The sequence below is a fragment of the Schistocerca serialis genome, chromosome 12, assembly GCF_023864345.2.
Source record: "Schistocerca serialis cubense isolate TAMUIC-IGC-003099 chromosome 12, iqSchSeri2.2, whole genome shotgun sequence".
Classification (NCBI taxonomy): Eukaryota; Metazoa; Arthropoda; class Insecta; order Orthoptera; family Acrididae; genus Schistocerca; species Schistocerca serialis.
In genome coordinates this window covers 96,282,383-96,309,278 of record NC_064649.1, presented here as the reverse complement: position 1 = coordinate 96,309,278, position 26,896 = coordinate 96,282,383, and positions in this window count along the sequence as shown.

Genomic DNA, 26,896 nt, shown 5'->3' with positions numbered 1-26,896 from the left:
CCAGCAGAAGAAGCAACAGCCTCCTGCGGCTCCTCTCGTGTGGAAGGGGTCCCTTGGGACCCTATCTCCCTAGGTCTCTACTAATGCCACAGCGGATACTCGTCAGTGGCTAAAGGAGCCAAAAGCTGCTACACAAAGAGCTTTACGGTCTTCCTCTGTGCCTGAAGATAATTAGGAGACGTCCTCCTAGCAGGCCACTAAAGAGAAGCGAGAGGGTAAGCAAACGAAGAAGAAGACTGCTAAGAACAGGACTCTCCAGTGGCCCCAACACCACCACTCCCTACCAATTCTGCATCTGAGGGTGAGGTGGAGATTTTAGGGTACTCTGAGCACCTGGTTCTCACGCCTCATCTGCAATAGCACTCCGTCTTCAGGCCACAAGTGGCCATCGGGACCATCCGACCGCCGTGTCATCCTCACTAAGGATGCAGATAGGAGGGGCGTGTGGTCAGCACACCACTCTCCTGGTCGTTACGATGGTTTTCTTTTACCGGAGCCGCTATTCGGTCGAATAGCTCCTCAATTGGCATCACGAGGCTGAGCGCACCCCGAAAAATGGCAACACCGTATGGCGGCCCAGATGGTCACCCATCCAAGTGCTGGCAACTCCCTACAGCGCTTAACTTCGATGATCTGACGGGAACCGGTGTATCCACTGCGACAAGGCCGTTGCCATCCGCAATAGGAATGGATACACAGTCGGTGGCAGTAGGTGATCCTGAGGCATAACCTGCCTCCCTGCACGCTTCATGCCTTCCCAGCCAACTCCAATGCCGTGGTCAGCTGCTGTAGGTTTTTCGGCTGGGAATCCATGCCGCGAGCAGCCCGATCGAGGTGGTCACACAAATTCTTCATTCGGTTATTCGGTTTAAATTCTGGGAGTCTGGTGGCCAAGGGAGTGGTACTCTTCTAACCACGCAGGTACACTGTGAGCTGCGTGACATGTTGCATTGTCCTGCTGAAAGATGGTATTGTCCCAAGGAAAAACTAAACTCCATGCAGGGCTGCACGTGGTCACAAAGAAGAGATGCATACTTGTGTTGATGCACTGTGCCTTCCACAGTAACGAGATCACCTAGGGAATGCCACGAAAAGACCCCTCAGATCATAATGCCCCGTCGTCCGGTCTGGACCCTACCAACGATTGTTGCTGTGTGAGGGTGCATAAAACGCGATTTATCTAAAAAGGAAAACAGTCGCCACTGAGCGGATGCGCAGTTGCGGTATTGCCAGCAAATTCCAGATTTCGTTGCTAGAATAAAAAATGTCGTGCGGCTAGGGCCTCCCGTCAGAATGACCGTTCGCCAGGTGTAACACTTACAGTTTGATGCCACTTCGGCGACTTGCGCGTCGATGGGGATGAAATGATGATGATTAGGACATCCCAACAACCAGTCCCTGAGTGCAGAAAACTCCGACCCTGCCGGGAACCGAAGCCGGGCCACTAGGATTGACATTCTGTAGCGCTGACCACATTTTTTTTTGTTGATCTCAATATTGTTCGTGGAATTTGTTCGGGGTGGACATCTGATGAGGTCAGTTTAAGTTTTTCGTTGACCCCTTCACTCAGTTTCTTATTACAGAGAGTAGCTAACCCTCTGACCGAACACGCTGAGCTACCGTGCCGGCTACCACTCAGCTACCTGGGGCGGACATTTCTTTGCTCAACAGCAGTGGGCATGGGTGGAAGGACAAGGTGCCTGCTGTGGAAGACCATATGCAGCAACGTTCGCTGAATGGTAATTACGGAGACGCTATTGGCAGCCCCTTGGTTCATCTAGGGCTAGGCGGTCAGTTGCTCAACAACTGTACGTCTGTTCGCCCGTACACACCTTTGCAGGTGTTGTTCTCCCCTCTCATTTATGGCCTGTGATACACCACAGTTGTCTCGGCGCCAGTTCTGGATAGCGCCATTTTGCCATTCACGGTATATTTTAACTATTGCGGAACTCGAACAGTTTATAAACTAGCCTTTTCGGAAGTACGAGGCCTGTTCAGAAAGTAAGCTCCGATTGATTGCCAAATTGAAACCACAGTGAACATCAGAAATGTTTTACTTGTCACAATTAGCTACACCTTTCAGCTACTTCTCTACGTAGTCGCCGTTCTGACTTAGACTTTTGTCATAGCGTTGTACCAACTTTTCAATAGCCTCATCATAGAAGGCAGCCGCCAGTGCTTTCCGCCAATTCTCCACGCTGGCCTACACCTCGTTGTCTGTGTCAAAATGTTGTCTTCAAAGACAGCGGTTCATGTGACCAGAGATGAAACTCAGGGGGAGACAATTGCGGACTGTATTGTGGGTAATCTAACATTTCCATTTGAAAACGATGCAGGAGCATCTTCATTGCCCTGCAGAATGCGGCTGAGAATTGTCGTGAAGACGAAACAGCACGACAGTTATGTAATGTTAGCTGAATAGCTTCAGGCGAAATTTCTCACCAGGCCCTCGTACTTGGCGGCAGACACTATTTTCTAGACATCTTTACGCACTCACTGCGAGCTCAGAAATGAGAAGAGCGACGTGATGCTAACTGAGGTTATCCTAGAGACACTACCCAACACATCTGTGCAAAGCTTTATCGGATTTTCGTAGTCGTTTCCATTTCGCGACCGATCGGAGCTTACTTTCTGAACGCCCCTCGTATTTCCACCCTCGACCGAAAAGCCAGTTATCACGCCGTGTTGGACGTCAGATAAATCTCTCCGTTTCTGCATTACGATGGTGACTGCACTGTTTTCTGTACCTCCCAACACGCTTTATGCCGGCAACTGAACTCTGTGAGTGGTCTTTGCACGTTGATGAAGAACACAGGCTGTGGCCACAGTAATGTGACTGTACCATGTAAAATGTAAATCTCGTGTGACTAGGGCCTTCCGTCGGGTAGCCCCTTCAGCAGGTGCAAGTCTTTCGATTTGATGCCACTTATGGGACTTGCGCGTCGATGGGGATGAAATGATGATAATGATGATGATGACAACACAACATCCAGTCCGTGAGCGGAGAAAATCTCCGACCCAATCGGGAATCGAATCCGGGCCCTTAGGATTGACATTCTGTCGCGCTGATCACTTAGCTACTGGGGGAAGATACTGAACCATGTGAAAGAAGCTGCAGCTGGTGGATAGCTCAAATAGAAGAGTCAGCCACTGTGTAACACAATGAAGTTTCCTGCCTAATAGCTAAGACCGGAGTCCAGATATGTCACAAAATTTTAAAACCTGGCCATACTCGTCTCGTGAGGGCAGATCCCAACCTAAATTTGAATCTGTGCGCTTATAACGATAACAAAAGCCTTCAATTAAAATGTGACGTACACTGATTTACGTGGCACAGTTATTACGGGCTGTCGATACCCTACGTAGGGGACAGTGTCCAGTTTCGAGGCGGTTCAGTGCCACTTCATCCAAATGATTCAAATGGCTCTGAGCTCTATCGGACTTAACTTTTGACGTCATCAGTGCCCTAGAACTTAGAGCTACTTAAACCTAACCAACCTAAGGACATCACACACACATCCATGCCCGAGGCGGGATTCGTACCTGCGACCGTAGTGGTCGCGCGGTTCCAGACTGTAGCGCCTAGAACCGCTCGGCCACCCCGGCCGGCCCACTTCATCCCATCGGAGTAACTGACATGACGGACGTCACAGCCTGATAGCTGCCTTCACCAGTTACAGTTTATTGGCTGCCACTCGCAGCAAGTTCTGCTCTCACAATTGCGTGGAACTGCGACCCAAAAGCGAGATGACAGCTTGTAGCCGAGTGGCACGCTGTGTAACGTCATGTTCCTTGCAGCCCTTCTTGGTGCTTTTGTCTACTATCCCTTGTCTGTTATCCTATCACCAAATTCCCACTAATCATGATATGCAACAAAATGACACATCTTGATCCCGCCACTGTAGATCGTACAGTTGGTCATGTGTGAAATGGATCATTTTGCCTGCTATATACACGTGCTGCAAGGACTGTAGAAAGGAAGGAAAATTTAAGGTGTACTTGATCACAATTTTTGGCATTTCAACCAGAGCATTTACATAGACTGAACTGTGCTAATGATAATTAAATCAACACCTTGAGCTATCGACAGGCATTGATATACTTCAACGGGGACAGCTGAAAATGTCCGAAAGAACAGATACCATTTCCATATAGTTAAGGCTAACTGGCCACTGACATCATTCGTCTGTGTGGATGCACACGCATTGCCCGAACTCTGCAGTCGCACCATCCTCTTTGCCTTCGGTGGCTCAGATGGATAGTGTGTCTGCCATGTAAGCAGGAGATCCCGGGTTCGAGTCCCGGTCGGGGCACACATTTTCAACTGTCCCCATTGATGTATATCAACGTCTGTAGATAGCTTAAAGTATGGATTTAATTATCATTTCATTCTAGAGAGCTGCATGGTCATCGATGGTATATGTTCTTTCGGACATGTCCGAAAGAACAGATACCATCTCCATATATGAACTGTGCAAGTCCTTATCACAGAAGAATACAACATGCGGCGGAAAATTTCGATGAGAGGAAACGACTCCCAGCATCCACTTGGCGCTGGACCGTCCCGGCACAGGACTGCCAGTGCTGGAGAAGTTTGCAGACAGCAGAAATTGTCCGTCGGCGGGGAATAATGGCGTCCTTTTAATGAGTCCAGTCGTGCAAGTGGATTACGGCGAGTGCTAAACAGACGGCGGCGCCCAATTTTCCGCCGGTGGGCGCATTGTCGCTAACGAGGCAGGGCCGGCCTGGTACGGGCTTCTTGTAGGCCGCCATTGTGCCCGATGTCTGCGCAAAAAGAGCGGACGTTATTAGTTTATGAAACGAGTAATTGCACGCCGACTCCACAATGTGACAGATTAGTCGGACTCCGCCGCCGCTGAATGGCGTTCTTGAATCTTTCATTCCGTCGCGACTGCGCGGATGGACGGTCTCGCCAAAGGGAGCCAATTGTCGCACCAAGCCCGTTCTGCGCGAGGCGCGCTGTTGTTGCGAGGTGACATGCTAATCATCACGAGTACGGCTGTGGTGGGCTTAATTAACGTGTGGCTGTCGCTGGGTGCTTGTGAAACAGGAGATCACGGGTCACACTTAATGTTATCGTCTTCTCTTTTTGGCTCTAGTTCACATGGCTCTGAGCACTATGGGACTTAACTTCTCTGGTCATCAGTCCCCTAGAACTTAGAACTACTGAAACCTAACTAACTTAAGGTCATCACACACATCCATGCCAGAGGCAGGATTCGAACCTGCGACCGTAGCGGTCGCGTAGTTCCAGATTGTAGCGCCTAGAACCGCTCGGCCACTCCGGCCGGCTGTGTGTGTGTGTGTGTGTGTGTGTGTGTGTGTGTGTGTGTGTGTGTGTGTGTGTGTGTGTGTGTGTGAGAGAGAGAGAGAGAGAGAGAGAGAGAGAGAGAGAGAGATAGATATGGGGGGTAGGGGGGCAGAGAAGAGAAGAGAAGAGAAGAGAAGAGAAGAGAAGAGAAGAGAAGAGAAGAGAAGAGAAGAGAAGAGAAGAGATGGTAACAAGTAAGAATTGAGATGAAAAGACATGGGAAGAACTGAGATGAGTTGCTAAGAAATGTGGTCAAAAGACATGGTAAGAACTGAGATGAGAAGAGATGGTAAGAACTGAGATGAAGGGAAATGGTAAGAAATGAGATGAAAAGAGATGGTAAGAAATGAGATGAAAAGAGATGGTAAGAGATGAGATGAAAATAGATCGTAAGCAATCAGATGAAAAGGGGTGGTAAGAAATGAGATCAGAAGAGATGGGATGTGACAGCATTGGAGGAGGTGAAATGGGTGTGGATGAGATGGAATGGGATGGAATGAGATGGAATAAGATGGGATGGGAAGGGACGGGATGGAATGGGATGGAAGGAATGAGGTGAGGAGACGCGAGAAGAGTTGAGAGGGGGAGGGGGATAACAGAGAGAGGGAAGGTGGTTTGAGATAGTCTCTTTAACTCATCAAGTGCTTCGAACACTGTTTGTGTAACATTGTATAGGATAGGGAAAATAAAACTGACCCGGAAAACATTTGTAGTAAAACTGGCGCGAGACTCATCATTATTAACGGACATCACAGAAGATGCTGAATAAGGCCACAGCTGATGTCGATGCAGCGCTGTGCTCCACTAATCACACTGGGAAACACGCGTAAAAGCTCTGGCTGAGCCAACAGCCAGTGTTCTGCTACAGCTCTTCCTGTGTATGAGAATTATATGAGTGGACGTGACTCTTTGCCTCATAGGTAAACATCACGGAGATATCAGACAATCTAGATGGCCAGGAGACTGAACTGCCTATGCGGAATGTCCTATCCTCACCCAACACATATTGCAGCCATGACGAGGTTGACAATGCTCTGTGAGCTGTTGCTCCGTCTTGCTGCAAATACCCACATATTTATTTATAGTCTGTGGCTTGAACGACATATATGTTGGACACTTTATGAACATAACAGTTAGCATTAAGAGTTCAGTGAGAGAACAGCGTTACAGTGCAGCACTACACACTGAGTACCAAACACCAGTTCTGAGATTATACAACGGCTCTTCAAAGTACTACCCGACGAGGCAATCCGTACGAAATCTATCGACTACGGTTATAGTAAATAGGTTGTTTCAAAAGGAATACTTATTATTTTAGGAAGAGGTAGATTGTACTGATTGGAGGATTATATTGCTGAGAATCTGTCCCGGATCCCAGAAGCAGCTGCAGGATATTTGTCTAAATGCTTACAGGAGCTACACATAATCAGAGCTTTTAGCGATTTGCAGTAAACTTTAATCACAACCTTAAACTCTTTCTAAATTTTTTGTCACATTATAAGACAAGAAAATACGACATACCACCAACGAATTATCTGAATAGGAAGAGAAATCGGTAGTTGTGGTGTACATGTACACTGAAACAAGCGATTCAAATTTCAGAAAGCCTTTGTGATTTATTCAAGAGAAAGAGGTTCACCAATAGAGCAAATCAATAACGCGTTGGACCACTTGTGGTCCCTTATGCAATCAGTTATCAGCTTGGAAAACATTAAGACAAGCACTGGATCCTGTCGCCTTAGATTATCATCGACTTACCGCTGTGCAGTAAACGGGAGGCGTGCCAGAGATAAGTCCCTGCAGTCGCGCTATCCTCTGTGTCCTCGGAGGCTCAGATGGATAGAGCGTCTGCCATATAAGCAGGAGATCCTGGGTTCGAGTCCCGGTCTGGGCACAAATTTCCAACTGTCCCAGTTGACTTATATCAACGCCTGTATGTAGCTAGGGGAATTCATTTCGTTGTAATTTCATTCTAACGAGCTGTATGGTCACCATTTGACCATCTTCTTCTGTTAGATGCACAAACAGTGCCCGAACGTTAAATGAAACCACAAGTTTACTGGTACCAGTCACCGTTTTAATTATTTCCACGACGCGTTTCAAAGGTTTTAATCTCCATCATCGGGTGGATTTACATTAGTTAGTATGACATTTGTGTGTGTGTTGTGTTACGATTTTTTGGAGGAACTTGCGGCACTGCCTAGTGGAGAAATAAGACACTATTTCAGAACATGGTTTTGGATATCTTCTAATAAAAATTAAACTGATATCTAATGGTAAACATAAAGTATGTAAACTAGAGTACCTTTAGTGGTCACAGGCTCCTTTCGCTGTCGTAACACATCACATGTATACTGTCACATTTGTAAACAAATATGGCATCTGGAATCTGCTGGGTGCAAGGTTCGTGTAGCAGAAAAGAAGACATAATCGCAAAGTGCAAAGAACATACATCGTAACAACATTATTACAGAATAATTGTTTAAAGCATTTGGAGGTGTTTGTTTTGAGGTGACGAATATATGTGTGTGGCGTATAAATCCAATTTTGACAAGTTAAAACGGCTTAACATTCGTACTCGTTTATACAATCAGGTGAAATGTTAAAATGGCTTAAAGTTCATGCTTGTTAATAACAATCACGTGAGATGTTACAGACTTGAAGTACAATTATCATATTGGCTACAGCAGTAAGATCATACTTAGATGGCGCTATTTGATTGGGATTAATACACGGGTGTGAGAGACTGGAGGCAGAAGGAGAGAAAGAGAGCGAGAAAGTGAGTGAGTGAGTGAGAGAGAGAGAGAGAGAGAGAGAGAGAGGATGGAAAGAGTGATTATGTAAGTTATATACGAGCTAACATTTACATACCAAGTGGTCTTAAGATCACACATTACATATGTTAGTTGCCTGATGGTTGGGCTAATACATTGGTTAATATGCATTGGTTAATATGCAGATAACTATACAATTTGTGCCAGTAGTTGATGTAGTCATGCTCAAAAGTATCCGAACGACCTAAATTGCATTTCGCCTAATTCGCATACAACCCGCATAACGCAGCTGTCTAGCAGGTCCTCTCATCGCTGCTGGGTACAGTCGTTTGACGATTGAAAATGGTAGCAACAAGTCACCACTAGAAAACACTGCTCTGTATCGTCATAACTTAAGATGTAAACTAATACCACGATACTAAAAATATCAGGAAACACCTTATCACAGATAAGACTGTCCTTAAGGCCTGTAAGCCCAAATTTATTACAATAAATGACATACCTGAAATGTTACCACTCTCATTATTACGTCACATAGGTAATGCACGTAGTGAATTCGTGGTATTCATGATTTCCTCTTCAAACTAACGTATCGTACTTATTATTTAACACAAAATTACATTAAAAAATTAAGTTATTCATGAGCAGTTAGTTGAGAGTATGTATGAACTTCAAATGACACGACGAACCGTCTTGATCTCCATATGGATTCAAACCCAGGTCAAGCAGACTAAGCAAAGATTTCGTGACTGATGGAAACCAACAGTCATTCCTGACTAGGCACAGAGACTTATATACCTCGATTTTAGACAGTATCTGTTATCAAATATCAACCTTAAACTACATAACGCAAACATTTTTAACGGACGCGAATTCCTACCCAGCATCTGTTGTCCCTGTTAACGAACTACGAGAGATGTTAAACATTGCTTCTTCACAAGCAACATACTTGAAATGCCGTGAGGTAAGGCTTTCTGTTGGACAGGGATTGTTATCGAAGCACAATCAACTGTGACATATCGGATTTTCTCGGCAGTAGCTAGATATTTTAACTGAAATGACGAGACGAAACCTTAATTTTTTCCTTCCCAGGTCTCCAACCTGGCACCTATCGCTGTTATATTCTAGAGAAAACGAACGTTGAATATGGGTTCGTTACACCAGCAGCGACATGTGAGCATGTTTGAACTAGAAATAATATGACGAAGTGTTCAGTGCTGACTGGTAATCCAACTCCACAAAGAGACCTCAGCTACCGATGTTTTCTCCACCTGCAGCTCGGAATAACATCCTTGAATTTACAGTGGCCTCGCAAATAGTTCTGTGTCTCACTGGGAGTCAAAAACGTCAGATATCGTTAGTGTTGACAACGAATGAAAATACATTAAAAATCAAAATTATTATCCACCAGCAGATAGGTGTTCTCATGCTAGAGCTTGATAAGACATATTGAAAACTTTAATACCGGACCAGGATTCGAGCCCATTCACGCGCTACATGTGGAGATGTTGAGAAATCTGCAGTTTTGAGCAAACAACAAATTGTAGTGGAGCTGAATTGTCACGAAGGGATCAGATTCCACGTTAAGGGCGGTCTGAATTGCATTCCAAGTTCAGAACCAATTTTATCGACATACAGAAGCTCAAATAAAAGATGAAAAATAAATAACTAGTATAAGAAAGGTTACTGGTGATAGAGTTTCTACATGTCGCCACTCCTGACTTTATTGTGGTTCAAAATAACGTCTACTTGGCAGAGAAGGAATATCATGTTTAACGTGAATTTCAGACCATAATGCCATTCTACCTTCTTCACCTGGCATAGCCAGAAGAGAATAGAATCTGTCTCTCTCTATCAAAAACCATAGGCGGAAGTTGCAATCGAACCAAGACCATGAGTATATGAACCTAGCATGAATCCATTAGACCACCAATTCGTCTTCCATATGATGCATTTTTCTATCACAACACCGCTGCGCCAAACTGGATGAGAATTCTGACACACAGGCTCCCTGTAGTAAATTGCAGCATGTTCAGTACATTCATTTACTTGGTAGACCGAATCGCCACTAACTAGCTGCCTTGGCTACCCCGTACATACATTCGCCTCTATTTTGTAATCACCGAAATAAAAACACGTAACTGCCACCTACACAGAACTGCCAACAGTGTAGGATGCAGAAATTTAAGTAGGAAGTGTTCCTTTCCACTTGAGCTGCTCTATCGCGCTATCTGTTGCGCTATCTGTTTGTTGAAAACGTCGTGCAGTGCAAAAGAAAAGCTGTAACTGCCTGTCTCTCAGAAGTCTAGATCCGACCATATGCATTGTCTCACAGCACTGTGGAATGCAGAAGTTCTGGAAGAATTGTTGTTGACTTCTGGAGCTGCTGTAGCTACGTTTCAGGTAGTAGTGTAATGGGAAACGTCGCGCTCTGTAGATAAGCTGTCGCGAGTTCGAGTACATTCCCTGCTACATTTTTTAAAACGCAATTGTGCCGTCTGCTGAAGTTACCAATCTAATGGAACTTTGAATTCCCTTCACTTCTCAACCCAAAATAGTCGCATGTGGGAAAAGGGCTAACTTCTGCGACATTTTGATCTTTTCAGGTTTAATAGATGGCCAGGCAGCAGATACTTTAAAAGCAACAGATTCGTGAAAAGTAAAATAGTCTTCTACTGGCATAGCTACTTGCAATATTTACATAGTTTCCAGCAGTCACGGAACAAAAAGAAAAGATGGTAGGTGATAAACGTAGTGAATTGTATTTTATGTTGCCTGATGTAACCTAGGTCCTAATTCAATTTAAAATTTTGCAGCCCTTGTTTCTGTGAGGGCATAAGGATCGCTCATTTTATTTCTAGTGTTGATGAAAATAATGTCCTATACAATTGTACATTAATTTACAGCCACACTGTATTCCTAGATATTAACTCGTCAATCGGCTTCCTGTGACTTTTACAGCTCGCATGGAGAGAGTTGTTACGTCGGCTAAAAGCTGATTGGAAACTATCCATCGATTTCTGGAGGACATGAAATCGCAATCTTACACACACACATTCAAGAGCATCTAATACAAAATAACAGGGCCTGAATGCAATGTCCTATGTTTTCACCAAGTAAATATTTAAATTGTGTGTGAATACAGATGTAAAAAAAATAAATCAAAACACTGTTCTGAATTAGTATCACAAATGAGCCCTTCAATTTTACTGGACATTCAGTATGTAAATTACCACTTGTGGCAAATTATCAGTGATTGAAATATATTACTCTGTATATTGCCTGAATATTACCATTTGCGTGGCCTAACGAAGCTGAAATAACTTCATTAAAAATCCCATCACGCCCCACGTTTCGTACGTAGATATATGTCATACGGATTCGGGGTGACACGTGTGGGCTCAGAGAGCAGAATAGTAAATAACGAAAAAATAAAGAAGTTAACTGAAGGCGGGTGCAGATTTAAGACGTAAGAAGAAGCAGTACAAAAGTCTTTAATACTACGTAATCACTTAGGAATTTGCTAGGTCTGTAGTTAAAAAAATACTTATTTCAAATATGAGGGTATTTTAGAGTTTTAGGCCCTGCATGTCTCCCTTAAAATGAATGTGTGGCAATGAATAATTGCTACATCGTTAGATTAGGTCAGGATTGCGAGAAATTAAGAGAAGAGAGAGATCAGATAAGCAATGAGATATAGCTGGAACTGTTGTTGAGTGCTTAGAGTGTGAGAGGTAATTGTGATCATAGTTTAAATGAAATAAATGTGGGTGGTACACGTAACCGCCGACGGCCTTGCGACAGCGGTAACACGGGTTGACGTCAGATCATCGAAGTTAGGCGTTGTCGGGCTGGGCTAGCGCTTTTACGCGTGACCGATCATGTCTGCCGAGCGCTGTTGGCAAGCGGGGTGCACTCAGCCCTTGTGAGGCCAATTTAGGAGCTACTCGACTGAGCAGTAGCGTCTTCGGTCACGAAAACGTTGCAGCAGTTGGCAGAACGGTATGAAGACCACATGACTCTCTACAAACGTATACAGTGACGCCTATGATTTAAATGACAAGGTTTTGTCTAACGTGACCTAGGCGTCACGTTAGACAGACCCTCGTCATTTAAATCACACCTTACAAAAGCAGCTGCCAAGGTGAGAACAAGAAACAACCTCATCCATAAACTCTGCGAAATCACCTGGGGACCAACTGCAACAACTCTGAGGACGTCTGCACTGAGCCTGGTATACTCTGTGGCGGAGTACTGTGCACCAATATGGCTAAACAGTAGTCATGTGAACAAAATCGATGTCAACCTTAACAACACCGTGCGCATTATTTCAGGAACCGTTAGGTCTACCCCTAACATATGGCTACCTGTCCTGAGTCATATCACCCTCAAAAATACGACGAGAAGCAGCCTTGGTCAGAGAATGCAATAAGATCGAAGCAAACCCTGAAGTACCGGTACACATCGATATACCTGATCTGAGTACCAAAAAGGTTCGTTAAAGACATCCTTCTCTTGCTCTCGACAGCCTCACTGGGTCTGACATCAACTCTAGGAGGAGAATGGCTCCAGAATCCCCCAACAACTTGCCACCTAATGCCTTGTATTACCGAGGCAGTTCTTGGGTTTGATCAGCCCTACAAGATCTAGTCAACGCTGAACCGATTAAGAACTGGGAATGGAAGATGTGCTGACTCGCTCTTCAAGAAGAATTCCTCGTGGCATCCCAAAACTCCATCGTACAAGGACTAGATGTTTATCTGCGAATATATGTAATGTTATATAGTGTAGAATAACGTGATCCAATACTGAAATGTACTTAAATGCCATACGCTAAATAAAATATCGGCTGAAGATGAAATGGCGGTCGGGTGGCACCGTTGGGCCTTCCGACACTTTTTCGATCTGACAGTTTTTTAGAAGCATAGGTAATACCAATAGAAGTTGAATGAACCAGGAATTTCGTTTCTGAGTATCAAATGATGAGAAAAACACACCGACCTAATGGAAAGTGAGTAGATTACTTTGGAAAACAAGCAAGATCAACATGAAAGAAGATAGTCCTTCGGAAAGAGAGCCTACGCAAGAAACGATTGTGTTGAAGTGAACAATATGTGAAATTTAAGAATGTGACTGTCAAATGATTAATGGTAATTATCTGTGTAACGAGGTAGTCAATCAGATGGTGGTGGTGGTGGTGGTGGTGGTGGTGGTGATGATGATGATGATGATGATGATGATGATGATATGATGATGATGATGATGATGGTGAGTGGGGTTGAGGGGGCGCTCGACATCACGCTCATCAGCACCCTGACGAAAAGTCAACATGAAATCTCATGGGTGGGGACGAAGGCTGTCCCCACATGCAGAGCAGTTTATAACGTACTAAAGTCTGCCACCCTTCCCCACCAGTTTAGGGATGAGGCCTGATAGTTCACAAAATTTCACCACTATGTTAACACCGGTATCGGTATCTGCGGGGATGGTGAGCAGATCTCCAGCGAGACCAAGTGCTGCCCCATTATCAGTATACAGGACACATGTAGCCACATTATGCTGAACTGAAAGCTGCACGCCACAAACTCCACAGAAAGGTGGGTCCCCCCCTTGCAGGAGGAAGCCATGTGTGAAAGGCCATGCCCGATGCGCAGTCTGGTAAGCAAAACCTCCTTCCAGCGGCGAAGTTGACACGAAGTCTACCAAGCTTTTGTGGTCGGTTTGAGCGACCGCAGTTTATTGTCCGACACCTGCAACCATTCAGTCTCCCACTGACGCATGATGCATCTGTCAGAAAATGAGATAATCGTGTGCAACGGGATGGACAGCACCATCCCAACATGCTTCCTTGGCAGCATTATCAGCCATGTCGTTACCCTGTATCCCAACGTGGCCAGGTACCCAATAAAAGATCAGTCCTTGCCACGGTGTTGGAGTCGTCGTAAGGAGTCATGGATGAGCTGAATCAGCGGGTCTACCGGATACATTTGGCGAAGCGCTTGCAGCGCACTAAGAGAGTCGGAACAGACAAGAAAACTCGTACGGTTATGTCTGTGAACCCTCTCCAGTGCCAGCTGAACAGCAACATCTACTTCCTTGGAAGCAGTTCTCCAGAACTTATACCAATACGGGATATGAGTGAAATGATAAAAGTGCACAAGCGAAACATGGAACTGCTAAAACGTACTTAATGAACTGAAACGTAGCCTAACAGAAAAAAAATAGATATCATCCTATTAATCCGATCTGTTAGTACGTTCAGGATAAGAGCAATTAATGACTAACTGTACCCGTAGATGACATACCTGTAATTCTGTCCTCCATTTGTCACCAAAAGTTCAATGGTACGTTAGACTGAGTCAACAAAATCTCATTAAATGTCCTGTTAACTCTCTAGGAAACGACAGTGTATTTCATCGACGTCAACGCAGTGAATGAGTTCGGACGAGTCGGAGTCAAACTGACGTTTTGGTTATAAAATTCGTCGGAGCTGAACCCCCTGGGGAACACCTGGGGGCGCTAACGGTCGCCATTTGCATTCCCACTAGCGACCAGCCTGTAATCTGCGGAAACTTCGTGAGATGCAGACGTACGTCTGGGACCAGAGACTTCCGGAAACCTACCTTCGTACATCGATATTTAAATTGGTGGGACACAGCTGGTATAATCTTTATTAAAAAAGAAACTCCTCCAGCTGTATTTAAGGTTTTATATTTGGCTACTAGTTTCGACGTTGTGTCAACGCCATCTTCAGGCTCGTACACTTTGATTAATTCAATTGTGTGCGGCTGAGAACTAGCAGTCCGCGGTGAGAGCAATTCGTGCTCCATATGGATGGCGGGCAGCAACGCTAGTTATGACGGTAATGACAAAATAACTAAACAATAAGATAGGTGAAATAAATGCGCGATCACAAAGGAAGCTGAAAGTGTATCTAAAGAAATGGCGAGCTAGAGACCGAAGAGAATGAGAAACATATAACGTTTGGACAAAAATATCAAAACACTGCGAGAAATGCTTGATTGAACATTAATGCAAATGCTGCCCAAGACTGCAGGTGCCGTTGTTATATCTGACCACGAACGGTACATACTCTGATCAGCCAGAACATTATGACCATCCGTCTACTTTTGATATAAATCCGTCCAAGCGATAACAGCGTCACCTGGCGAGGAGTGACTGTTAGTCAAACACACGCACGGTGCATGTAGTATCAGTAAGGGTGGTGTCCGTGTGTAGAATGGAGAGGCGCGCGATCTCTCTGAGTTTCTCTGAGGGCGAATGTGATGGCCCACAGAGACGGCTTGTCGGATGTTCGAGAAGTGCTGTGGTGAGCATCTTCAACGCATGGTGAAACAAAGGTGAAACAACGTCCAGATGTGTGTTGGGCGGCTAACCCTCATTACAGAGTCGGAAATCGTAGGCTGGACAGACTGGTAAAAATGGACAGGCGGCGAACTGCGGCGGAAATAACAACAGACTTTAAGGCTGGTCTTGGGGTCCCGGGTTCAGGGATTTTCACCTGCTTCGAGATGACTGGGTTTTTGTGTTGTCCTCATCATTTCATCACCATTCATGAAAGTGGCGAGATTGGACTGAGAAAAGGTTGGGAATTTGTACGGGCGCTGATAACCACGCAGTTGAGCGCCCCAAACCAGAAATCATCATCATTTAATGCTGGGCGAAGTACAAGTGCACCAAGCACTGCTAATGATAGGCCTCCGCACCCAGCGACCCGTGCATGTGCCAATGTTAGCACCACGACATCGGCAGCTATTACTGACATGGGCAGGTAAACATCGCCAATGGACGTTGGCGCTGTGGCAGAGCGTTGCATGGTCTGTAGAATCCCCTTACCTTCATCATCACACCGATGGAAGGGTACGAATCCGTCGTCTTCCAGGGGAACAGCGCCTTGGCAATACTGCGGGACGGAGGCAGTCTGGAGGCGGCTCCATTATGCTCTGGGGAACATTCAGGTGGGCATCTACGGGTCCTGTGGATCTCATGCAAGGCACCATTCAAGGAATATCGTACACAGCTTGCGGACCAGGTACACCCCTTCATGAGGATCATATTTCCCGCTGACAGTGGCATTTTCCAACTAGATAACGCGCCATGTGACAAAGCCAGAAGCGGTTCGAGGAACACAGTGGCGCGTTCCTATTGATCTGAGCCCGATCGAACACATGTTGGATGTGATTGAACGTGGCGTCGGAGCTTATCGCTCCCCTCCCGTGAATTTAACCCTTTAATTGCTCTGGAAGTGTTAACACGCGCCTTTGTACCTGTCCCTGCGTGCTCTGAACGTATTTACGCGCACCACCAGCCCTTCAACCTGGTACTCTGAACGTGTTTACGCGCACCACCAGCCCTTCTACCTGGTACTCTGAACATATTTACGCGCACCACTAGCCCTTCTACCTGGTACTCTGAACGTGTTTACGCGCGCCGCATGAGTGGCTCCTGACCTGGGGAAAGCCATTAGCGCAGGTACCAGGATTAGGCGCACTCAACGGCGCGCTCGACCCTGCTTGATGGATGCACGGCTGCAGCAGCACAAAGGGTTAAGGGAATTACGTGGCTTGTGTGTGTGCAGACGTGGCGCCAACTCCCTCCAGCGACCTACCAAGCCCTCATTGCTCCCATAACCGCTGTTATCCATGCTTAAGATGGAGATACCGGCTATCAAAAAAATGGTTCAAATAGCTCTGAGCACTATGGGACTTAGCATCTGAGGTCATCAGTCCCCTAGAACTTAGAACTACTTAAACCTAACTAACCTAAGGACATCACACACGTCTACGCCTGAGGCAGGATTCGAACCTGCGACTGTAGCAGTCGCGTGGTTCCGGACTGAAGTGCCTAGAACTACTCGGCCACTCCGGCCGGCATACCGGCTATCAGGTAGGTGGTCATAATGTTCTGGCTTATCAGTGTATGCAATGTCCTGAATACATTGCAAGAGTCAGCCGTGGTCAGAATAGTGTACTGCGTAGTTGTGAGCGCATTATATCCGAGCTAAGTGAATTCAAACTTGGACAGATTGCTGCTGTTCTTATGATGGGAACTTCCGTACCCAAGTGAGCCGAAGAACTGAGATTCATACCGGACGCAGGGGGGTGGAGAAACATCTGCCACATCACCATATGGACGAAAGTGTGTGTTGAGTTATCGTGACAGGCGGTCATTGAAGAGGATTTTGACGAAAAATAACACGATTACTATTCCGAAAGTCACTTCAGAACTGAATGTCACACTCGCAGACCCTGTCAGTACCAGAGCAACATGAAGGGAATTCAAGAAACATGAAGTTGCAGAGCGAGCTGAAAATCCAAAATACTCATCAACGATGAATACACGCTGAGCCGTGAACGGCTCGTGTTCATGCCACTTACTGTTTGTCGTCTTCGATTACGGTATTGCCGCCTCGTTTTCTTATTCCATTTACTGGCGTCACTAACTTCCTGCCTTACTTGCTCGTGAGTTTCAGCAGCAGCGCGTATCAAATGGTTCAAATGGCTTTGAGCACTATGGGACTTAACATCTGAGGTCATCAGTCCCCTAGAGCTTAGAACTACTTAAACCGAACTAACCTAAGGACATCACACATATCCCTGTCAGAGGTAGAATTCGAACCTGCCACCGTAGCAGTCGCGCGTTTCCGGACTGAAGCGCCTAGAACCGCTCGGTCACCGCGGCCGGCAGCAGCGCGTATCGATAGTGGACTGTCGTACGATCACTAGAGCGACCGATAGTACTGTCGGGTCGTCGGGTGTCGGGAAGTGGGTTGGAGATGGACCAGCAGCTTAGTCAGGCACGGAGCAGCAATCAGGGACCGAGCAGCGATCGTGGACCGAGCAGCGACCGTGGACGAAGGAACGTCGGGACGGAGCGCCAGTGAGGCGCGGACAGCCAGTATATGCCTAACGCTGGCGACGCACTGTCCGGCGGAGGGAGACTTGAGCGGTGTCGACCATTGGTTGGTCGTTCGGTCTATCGCCTCATCGGACGACGTGTATTTGGTCTTCTGACCGCTTCTGGGCCCCTTAGATTGGTCATTTGCGGGACTTGGGTCGGTTCTTTCCTGGTGCAGGGATGTTGGTTAGAAAGTGGGCGTGTTCTCTCTGCATGGGTAGGTCCTAATACGACAGCTTGGTGTTGTCCTCCTTGTCTCTTTGGCTGTTTATTGGGCCTTGATTGTCTTTATACGCCACTTGTTCAGACATAATCCTGCTGCGATCCTCATCTTCGCTGGTACTTGTTGTCGTTTTGCTGATCAGGTGGAGTAGAAGTGATCTTGTTGGTTGGTTCCTCGGTCTGGCAGCCTGTCTCACCTAAACGTGCGTTAGTGTTACCTTCCCAGTCCGACCCTTGGAACCTTCTCTGCGCCGCTCCATGTGTTTTACATAGTGATTTCCTTTTAGTCTTAAGTACTCTGTGAGACCTTCAGGCGAGTTTTAGCTTATTAAAATTGCAAGGCTTTTTCTTTAGGCCTTAAGCCGTAAAATTGTTTTCCGCATGTTGTGTGGCCTTCAGCCGAGTTTTAATTTCTCTTAAATTAGAAATTCAAAATCCTTGTCTTGCCCTTAACTCATAAGATTGTTATTCTTTAGTAGGAGGCCTTCAGCCGAGTTTTACACGAAATTTTTGAGGTAAAGCCTTCAGCCTTTGCCGGTCGAAGTGGCCATGCGGTTCTAGGCGCTGCAGTCTGGAACCGCGAGACATCTACGATCGCAGGTTCGAATGCTGCCTCGGGCATGGATGTGTGCGATGCCCTTAAGTTAGTTAAGTTTAAGTAGTTCTAAGTTCTAGGGGACTAATGACCTCAGAAGTTGAGTCCCATAGTGCTCAGAGCCATTTGAACCATTTTGAACCTTCAGCCTTTTCAGATTGAAAGTTCTACTTCCTTAGGCCTTAAGCCGTTAAATCGTTTTGTTGATATGAGACCTTCAGCTACGTTTTCACCCTATTTAGATTAAACATTGAAAAGCTTTGTCTCGGCCTTAAGCCGTAACACTGTTCTTCATTACTGTGTCGCCTTCAGCCGAGTTCTATTGAAAAAATTCAAGCTAGGGCTTTAAGCCTATTTATATTGAAGATGAAACGTTTTTTGAAGAAGTGAAACCTCCAGAAGAACTCCTATACCTCCTTGCTTAGGCCTTGTGCCTTGGCTTTTCGATGTGGTCTTCAGCCGATCTAAATTAAATCAGAGGAGGTCTTTCGTTAAAACGTTGAGAGTTTTTGTTTCTTGCTTGTGTGATTCCGTGTTTTAACAAATAAAGCTTATATGTTCAGTGCAACTAACAGTAACTTATTTTGACCCCTTTCCACAAATATAACCACATCCACTCTGTCCTGCTAGCTCAGGGATTTCACACGCGTAACAGGAAAGCGAGGTGCCGAAGCCATAAAACCTGGAAAATGGTGCAATGGGAAAAAGTGATCTGGTCAGATGGGTCTTTGTAGCACACTGTTTCTAACTTCTAACTGACTTCACGTCTGAAGAGTGAAACATGGGGGGGGGGGGGGGGGGGGGGGGGGGGGGGTTCTGTAATGATATGGACACCCACACCATGGTATACCACCAGCCCCATCGGTGCTCTGTAAGCTTACATTACTGCCACGGATTACGTGACCGTTTTTACTGATCATGTTCATCCTATGGCACAGTGTTTGTTTCCCAGTGGCGATGCTGATTTCTAAAACGACAGGGCTCTTGTACATACACCTCGCATCATCTTCGAAGAGTTTTGTGAGCTTTCGCATCTACTCCGGCCACCACAGTAACCCAGATCAATATTATTGAGCCTTTTTGTCTACTTTTTCAAGTAGAATACGCGATTGCTATCCATCATCGTTACCCAAACTTGGCGCTGGTTCCCAGGAAGATTGGTGCACGATTCCCTGGCTGTATTTATCCATTCCGAGTGCACTGGAAGTTGTTTTGAAGGAACGGGTTTCCTTCAGCGTATAAGGCATGGCAATGTATTGCAATTCTGGTGTTCACACATTTTTTTCCATCGCCTCTGAGTCCGTCACGTAAATGGACATAAACATTGTGAGGAAGACACGGGGAAATGCCTAATGTGTCTGCATATGATACTACGACATCCCATAAACACTTTGAAACAAACTTCTGTAACATTTCGCATCCCTTTAGTCATATTTCTGTTGCGGGAGTAATTTTTTTTATTTTTTTTTTATGAGGCGGAATCGTCAAATGTTGCGGAATGTAGAACTGAAGTGTAGAAGGAGGAACCCCTGCAGATTACAGAGTGCAGTGGCCAGCGTTTCTGATTAATGACGGCGGTAAAGCGCTTTGTCGAGCATAATGTGCTGCGAACAAAGGACTGCCGTGTGTTGCGTACCTGCCGAGAAAAAAATGGCGACTGTATCTCCCTGCGAGGTCCACTCTACAGGAGCGCAACGGTGTAAAATACGGGTCGTTAAAAATTATGAATCACGTATATAAAATGTTAAAAGTACGGAGCTATCCTTGTCCTCACTTTCACACAGATTAAACACGACACAGGAAAAAAAGAAAAAAAGGTTGGCTGCGTTTCTGTTTAAAAATAACAGGCCTTGAATATAACCCTAGTGCAGACTGAGTACCTTTGTTAGTAATTTTCCAACGCGACACTCTGTATCTAGACTTAGTAGTTTGTGACCTGAAGTTCATGACGTATCTACTCTTCTTCCGGTTGTAAAGGGTAGTGAGTCTTCCGAACCGTTATGGGTGATCATAGCTTGGTCTGAAAGGCAAAGGGGAATCTAACGCCTAAAGGCTACGAAATCATTATAGACGACGATGTTCACTCATGGGGTTGGTTTTCCTTCCAGGAGCGGACTATATCTGGCCATATTATATTATTAGATTAATGTAGATGCTTGGCAGAGGGCTGTATGACCTAATTAGAAACAAGTTCCCTGACAAAGACGGCATTCCCTTACATGTAATGATATCCTTCGCAGAGCCAGTCATGACGCAACTTTTCCATCAGGTATGCTAGATAAAAATACGTGAAATGTCCTTAGATTTCAAGAAGAATTTATCATTTCAAATTCCACAAGAACATAGGTGCTGGCATTTGCGAATATTACCAAACCAACAGTTTAATAATAGTTGAAAAATACTTGTACCAGTTCTTTTCAGAAAAATGGATACACTGTTAGAATTCGACCTCGGAGAAGATGAGTTGGGGTGCAAAAGAAGTCTAGTGCTACATCTACATCCATACTCCGCAAGCAACCTGACGGTGTGTGGCGGAGGGTACCTTGAGTACCTCTATCGGTTCTCCTTTCTATTCCAGTCTCCTATTGTCCTTAGAAAGAAAGATTATGCCTATGTGTGGGCTCTAATCTCTCTGATTTTATCCTCATGGTCTGTTCGTGAGATATACGTAGGAGGGAGAAATATACTGCTTGACTCCTCGGTGAAGGTATGTTCTCGAAACTTCAACAAAAGCCCGTACCGAGCTACTGAGCGTCTCTCTTGCAGAGTCTTCCACTGGAGTATATCTGTCATCTCCGCAACGCTTTCGCGATTACTAAATGATCCTGTAACGAAGCGCTCTGCTCTCCGTTGGATCTTCTCTATCTCTTCTATCAACCCTATCTGGTACGGATCCCACACCGGTCAGCAGTATTCAAGCAGTGGGTGAATAAGTGTACTGTAACCTACTTCCTTTGTTTTCGGACTGCATTTCCTTGGGATTCTCCCAATGAATCTCAGTCTGGCATCTGCTTTACCGACGATTAATTTTATATGGTCATTCCATTTTAAATCACTCCTAATGCCTACTCCCAGATAATTTATGGAATTAACTGCTTCCAGTTGCTGACATGCTATAGTGTAGCTATATGATAAAGGATCTTTCTTTCTATGTATTCGCAGCGCATTACACTTGTCTACATTGAGATTCAATTGCCATTCCCTGCGCCATGGGTCAGTTCGTTGCAGATCCTTCTGCATTTCAGCACAATTTTCCATTGTTACAACCTCCCGATATGCTACGTGTAGAATACCGATCCAACGACTGCTCTTAGCAAACAGAAATTCTGAAGACAGCAAGTATAAAATAAAAGCGGAAGTTTATCTACATCAGGAGCTGAGAAGTGTGTGAGCTGGAGATGCAGCCTATCTGTGCACTACGCAACCAATAAAGAATATTTGAGAGCAGTTTGAAAAGAAACTGAAGTTCAGGGACAAAACAGCAACACGCAGAGGTTTAGAAGTTACACTGTGTTTCTCGCAGTGATTGCAAAATACTTGTACTAATAAGAGCTGTTTAACGAAATACATAATGTTTGGGGAAGAGGTTGTACGTCAACAAAAGTGACAGAAGGGTAATAAAAATTAGTGGAAATAGATCAGGGGCTTTTGAGGGATTTCCATAAGAAACACTAAATGTAGTAGTTGAGTTTTTCTAGCAAAATAATTGAAGATGGACAAACGAGTTCAGACTGTCTATATCACATGAAGCATTTCTGTAAAATATGAATATTTGTAAACATCAAATATAAATGTAAGAGTCGGGAAGTTTTCTCTGATGGTATTTGTGTGGTGTGTGGTGGTGAAACATGAGAGATAAGCGCTTTAGACAAGAAGCGAATTTCAGTACAAGCAAGTTAAAACAGGGTTCGCCCTTTGGAAGTACACAATTATTATTTTGCTTTAATACCGAAATACGTATCGCCACAGTTGCGACATCATCGCTGGTTTTTTCCCGTTATTGTTCCTTTTTTTTACGTTGTATGTGCTCTGTGTCTGCCAACAGGAATCATTCACTGGTCTAAGTTCGTTCATCACACCATCATTGCTGTGTTTGACTTGCCCTGAGCTGTGGCTCCTGTTTATTTGCTTCTAAAACGTGTTCTTGTTGTTGTTTGTGCATTTATAATGACTTTTTTACATTTATTAGTGGCACACAAAGAGTGTAATTCGGCATATATCGGACATACCTGTACATGTAGAAATGTGAGAATAAGATACTTGAAAGTTAAGAGCAATTACAGGTGACAGCAAATACTCAGCATTTCTAGACCACCGATTTAAAAACAACCATCGCTCTGCTGGAACAGAAACAGACCCCCAAATCACAGAACTACAGTAGTAATCTGTACCAGTTTTGACACTGTAAGAAAATTACCACACCCAAAATACTATCACACTGGGCAAAAAAATTCATGAATGATCAAACACAAATCTACAACACAAGATTAAATTCTCCTGAAATCCATACAGGCTCGGTATTTATCTATATACTTGGATTCAGCAAGTATTTCCTTTGATGAATTTGCTGATGCCATTCCAATACTCTATAAAAGAAAAGGGAGATGGATATTACTTAAATGACTATTAACCTGCCTTTAGATTCCTGATTGTTTATTACAAATTTTGATACTCCTTAGCAAATACGGAAAAGCATAGACGGTGTCATGCCACATCAGTCCCTTACGTGAATACAGAGAAAGGGTGGATTTCGTTAGCATGGGAATTCAGAGCGGAAGACCTCTTCATACGCTTGGGATAATGATCTACTTTAGAGTGGATCTATCGTCACGCATTCACATGGGGAATCTAGAGAGACAGAAATTAGCAAGATGAAAGAACCGTCGTCCCAAACTATAATAATAGGGAGCCGCGGGTTGTTCATTTGCTACGAGGGTAATCCCAAATTTAGGTCTCCTATTTTCTTATTAGTACATAGACATGTTTATTTCTACAATGGTTTACATCAGTTTACAGCTTGAACATTTAGCTATTTTTCGACATAATCACCATATCAGTCGATGCATTATTGTAGACGCTGTGGAAGTTTTTGTATGCCCATGTCATACTAGCTCACCGCCATGCTGTTCAAAAAGTTATGAACCTCTTCTTTCACTTCGTAGTCGGAGCTGAATCACTGGGACCACAATTAACGCTGACAGGTACTGTGAGATTCTGAAAAAACTCAAACGGGCAATTCATAATCGGAGAAGAAGAATGTTGAGCAAGGGCGTAAACATTCTCCATGACAACGCTCACCCACACATCGCTCGGCAAACCGTTGCTCTCCCGCAACAGTTTCAGTGGAACGTAGTCACCCACCCACCCTATAGTTCTGACTTGGCGCCCAGTGACTATCACCTGTTCCCCAGGTTAAAAGAACATTTGGCCGGAAGGCGATTCAGCTCCAACAACGAGGTGAAGGAAGAGGTTACCAACTTTCTGAACAGCATGGCGGCGACCTGGTACGACATGGGCATACAAAAACTGCCACAGCGTCTACAAAAATGAATCGACAGAAATGGTGATTATGTCGAAAAATAGCTAAATGTTCAAGATATAAACTGATGTAAACCATTGTAGAAATAAAGAGGTCCATGTACTTATAAGAAAATAGGAGACCTTACTTTTAGGATTACCCTCGCACAATAACTATTCCTGGTCGGTAGGTTCGCGGACCTGAGTTCTCTGCAGCGACGTAGATTACAGTCAAAGCTGGAATGGCAGATGACCACCTGCCACCTGACACCATGGTAACGAAAATTACAGGACTTCGATCAGAGCTGAATTTAGAACAAATGGAATTAACAATTCAGTCACCTAACTACATATGAGAACTGCACGGAAGAGCTAGTGCTAACTTAATCAACAAGTTTATGCCGCTACCACGTGACTTGTACAAAGCCAAAGCAACAACTAGACCACATAGTTTTTAAGATCCACAAGAAGTGATTAAGCTTCACATGCGAAACAAAAACATGTAAAGTGAATCAACCCCTGCCCCTGATGGTAATGATACCAGCAGGTTTGAACGCTATCTGACTTATAAAATATCAGCCTGACTTAATATCACTGGCTGTCCACATCCGGGTCTCTCTGCAACGAAAGTTCGCAAACAACATCCGGCCATTGTGTCCAGAGTCAGTACTTTATTGAGGGGTGACAACTGACCAATCCCCGGTGCCTGGTTGAAATCGTAGGCCGCTGAGCCAACGAAAGGGGCTAGAAAAGTGCGGGAGTTTATTGCCGCTAGCTTATTTCTAAACAGAAAGAAATTGCAGAAAGTTCGAGAAAGTTCTGCGGGGGATTCTACGTGGCAAATCAAATGACTCGATCTTAAAAACGGACTCTGCTGTATGACATTGTTCACGCCAGCTAGACATAAACCAACGAACTCTCCCCGGATCCCAGAGAGAGAAAGATGTGGACTGCCTCTAACTTACAGCTATATCGCCATTTTCTCAACAGGTGAGTACACGCGGACTTGGCGTATGGAAAGGAATGAGGCTGCTGATCGCAGAAACTAAATGGAAAATGACAATTGTATAGGTATTTGGACTCGATATTAAAACAGCAGAAATAATTAAAGGAACGCTAACAAACACAACATCGAAAGTAAAATTTATGGGGCAGCTGGAGAGAAAGAAAAGGAAGCGGCTTCTCAATTTACTGGCTTTTCAATTTACTGAAGCTATCGGGAGAACGGGGGAAACCCACCAAAGCGAAGTGTGTTCAAGTAGGAAGAAACTCAAATAAAGTCAGCACAGACTGTCTAGCTTTTCAGACGATGTATCGCTAATCACTGAGGCTCTGGATTGTACCTAAGGACAAATCACAGAACTACAAAACAAGTAGACAAAACAGGACTAAAAGTATAATTAGAAGAAACACAGTTCATGACAAATATTGATTATACCCCCTGCCCCAATATGAAAATTAGTAACAACACAGTATCTGAAACAAACTGTTTTAAATACCTAAGAGAATGGATAACGAGCAATACAAAAACAATATAGGAATGGAAAATACAGTTTTAATAAAGTGTAAAAGGCTTTTCATACCACGAAACGCATTTATAACACAAAATCTTTGTCCTGCAACACAAAACTATGATACTATCACAGAGTAGTAAGCGCTGAAACACCGTGTGTAACAGATACTCTTCAACTACGAAGATTTGGAGATGTTGAAAGACTTGTAAAACGTGGAAAGAAGAATTATAAAGAAAATACCGAAACCTAAAAGTAATAATAATGCTGAATAAATTATGATCAAACGAAGAGCTCTTTTCGAAAAGGAAAAACCTCACTGATGTAATGAGGAAAAGAAGACTGCAGTTTATGAACGTACACGCAGAATGGATAGTATCAGGCTAACTAAGCAGGTCTCCAACTTAGCAAACAGTTACAAATCCAAACTTACATGGATCAGTGAAACAGACAAAGACGTGAGAAACGCTGTGATAATAATGGCCTGCTGAAAAGTAATGCCTCTGAATTTTTGTATTAAAAATCTTTAAGTTTTTAGAATAAAACAGACTTTATTGACATTACACATCTTTACTATTCACATTTACATATTTATTTCTCCACTTAGCCACACTGGAGACGAATACTTTTTCCCCAATTAGAGGCCGGGCGTTGTGGCCGAGCGGTTGTAGGCGCTTCTGTCCGGAACAGTGCTGCTGCTACGGTCGCAGGTTCGAATCTTGCCTCGGGCATGGATGTGTGTGATGTCCTTAGGTTAGTTAGGTTGAAGTAGTTCTACGTCTAGGGGACTGATGACCTCCCATAGTGCTCAGAGTCATTTGAACCCAATTAGAGACCAGTTTGTCGTTACCTTCAGTGTAGAATCTTTCACTCTGTTAACGCAGCCACAACATCGACTCTGCCTGAACCGCCTCATCACTATAAAGTGAAGTGACGTCTTCAAATTTTGGAAACAGATGAAAATCAGACGGGGCCAAGTCAGGACTGTCTGCAGAACGATCGGTGACAGTGACCGCAAGGCTTCGGA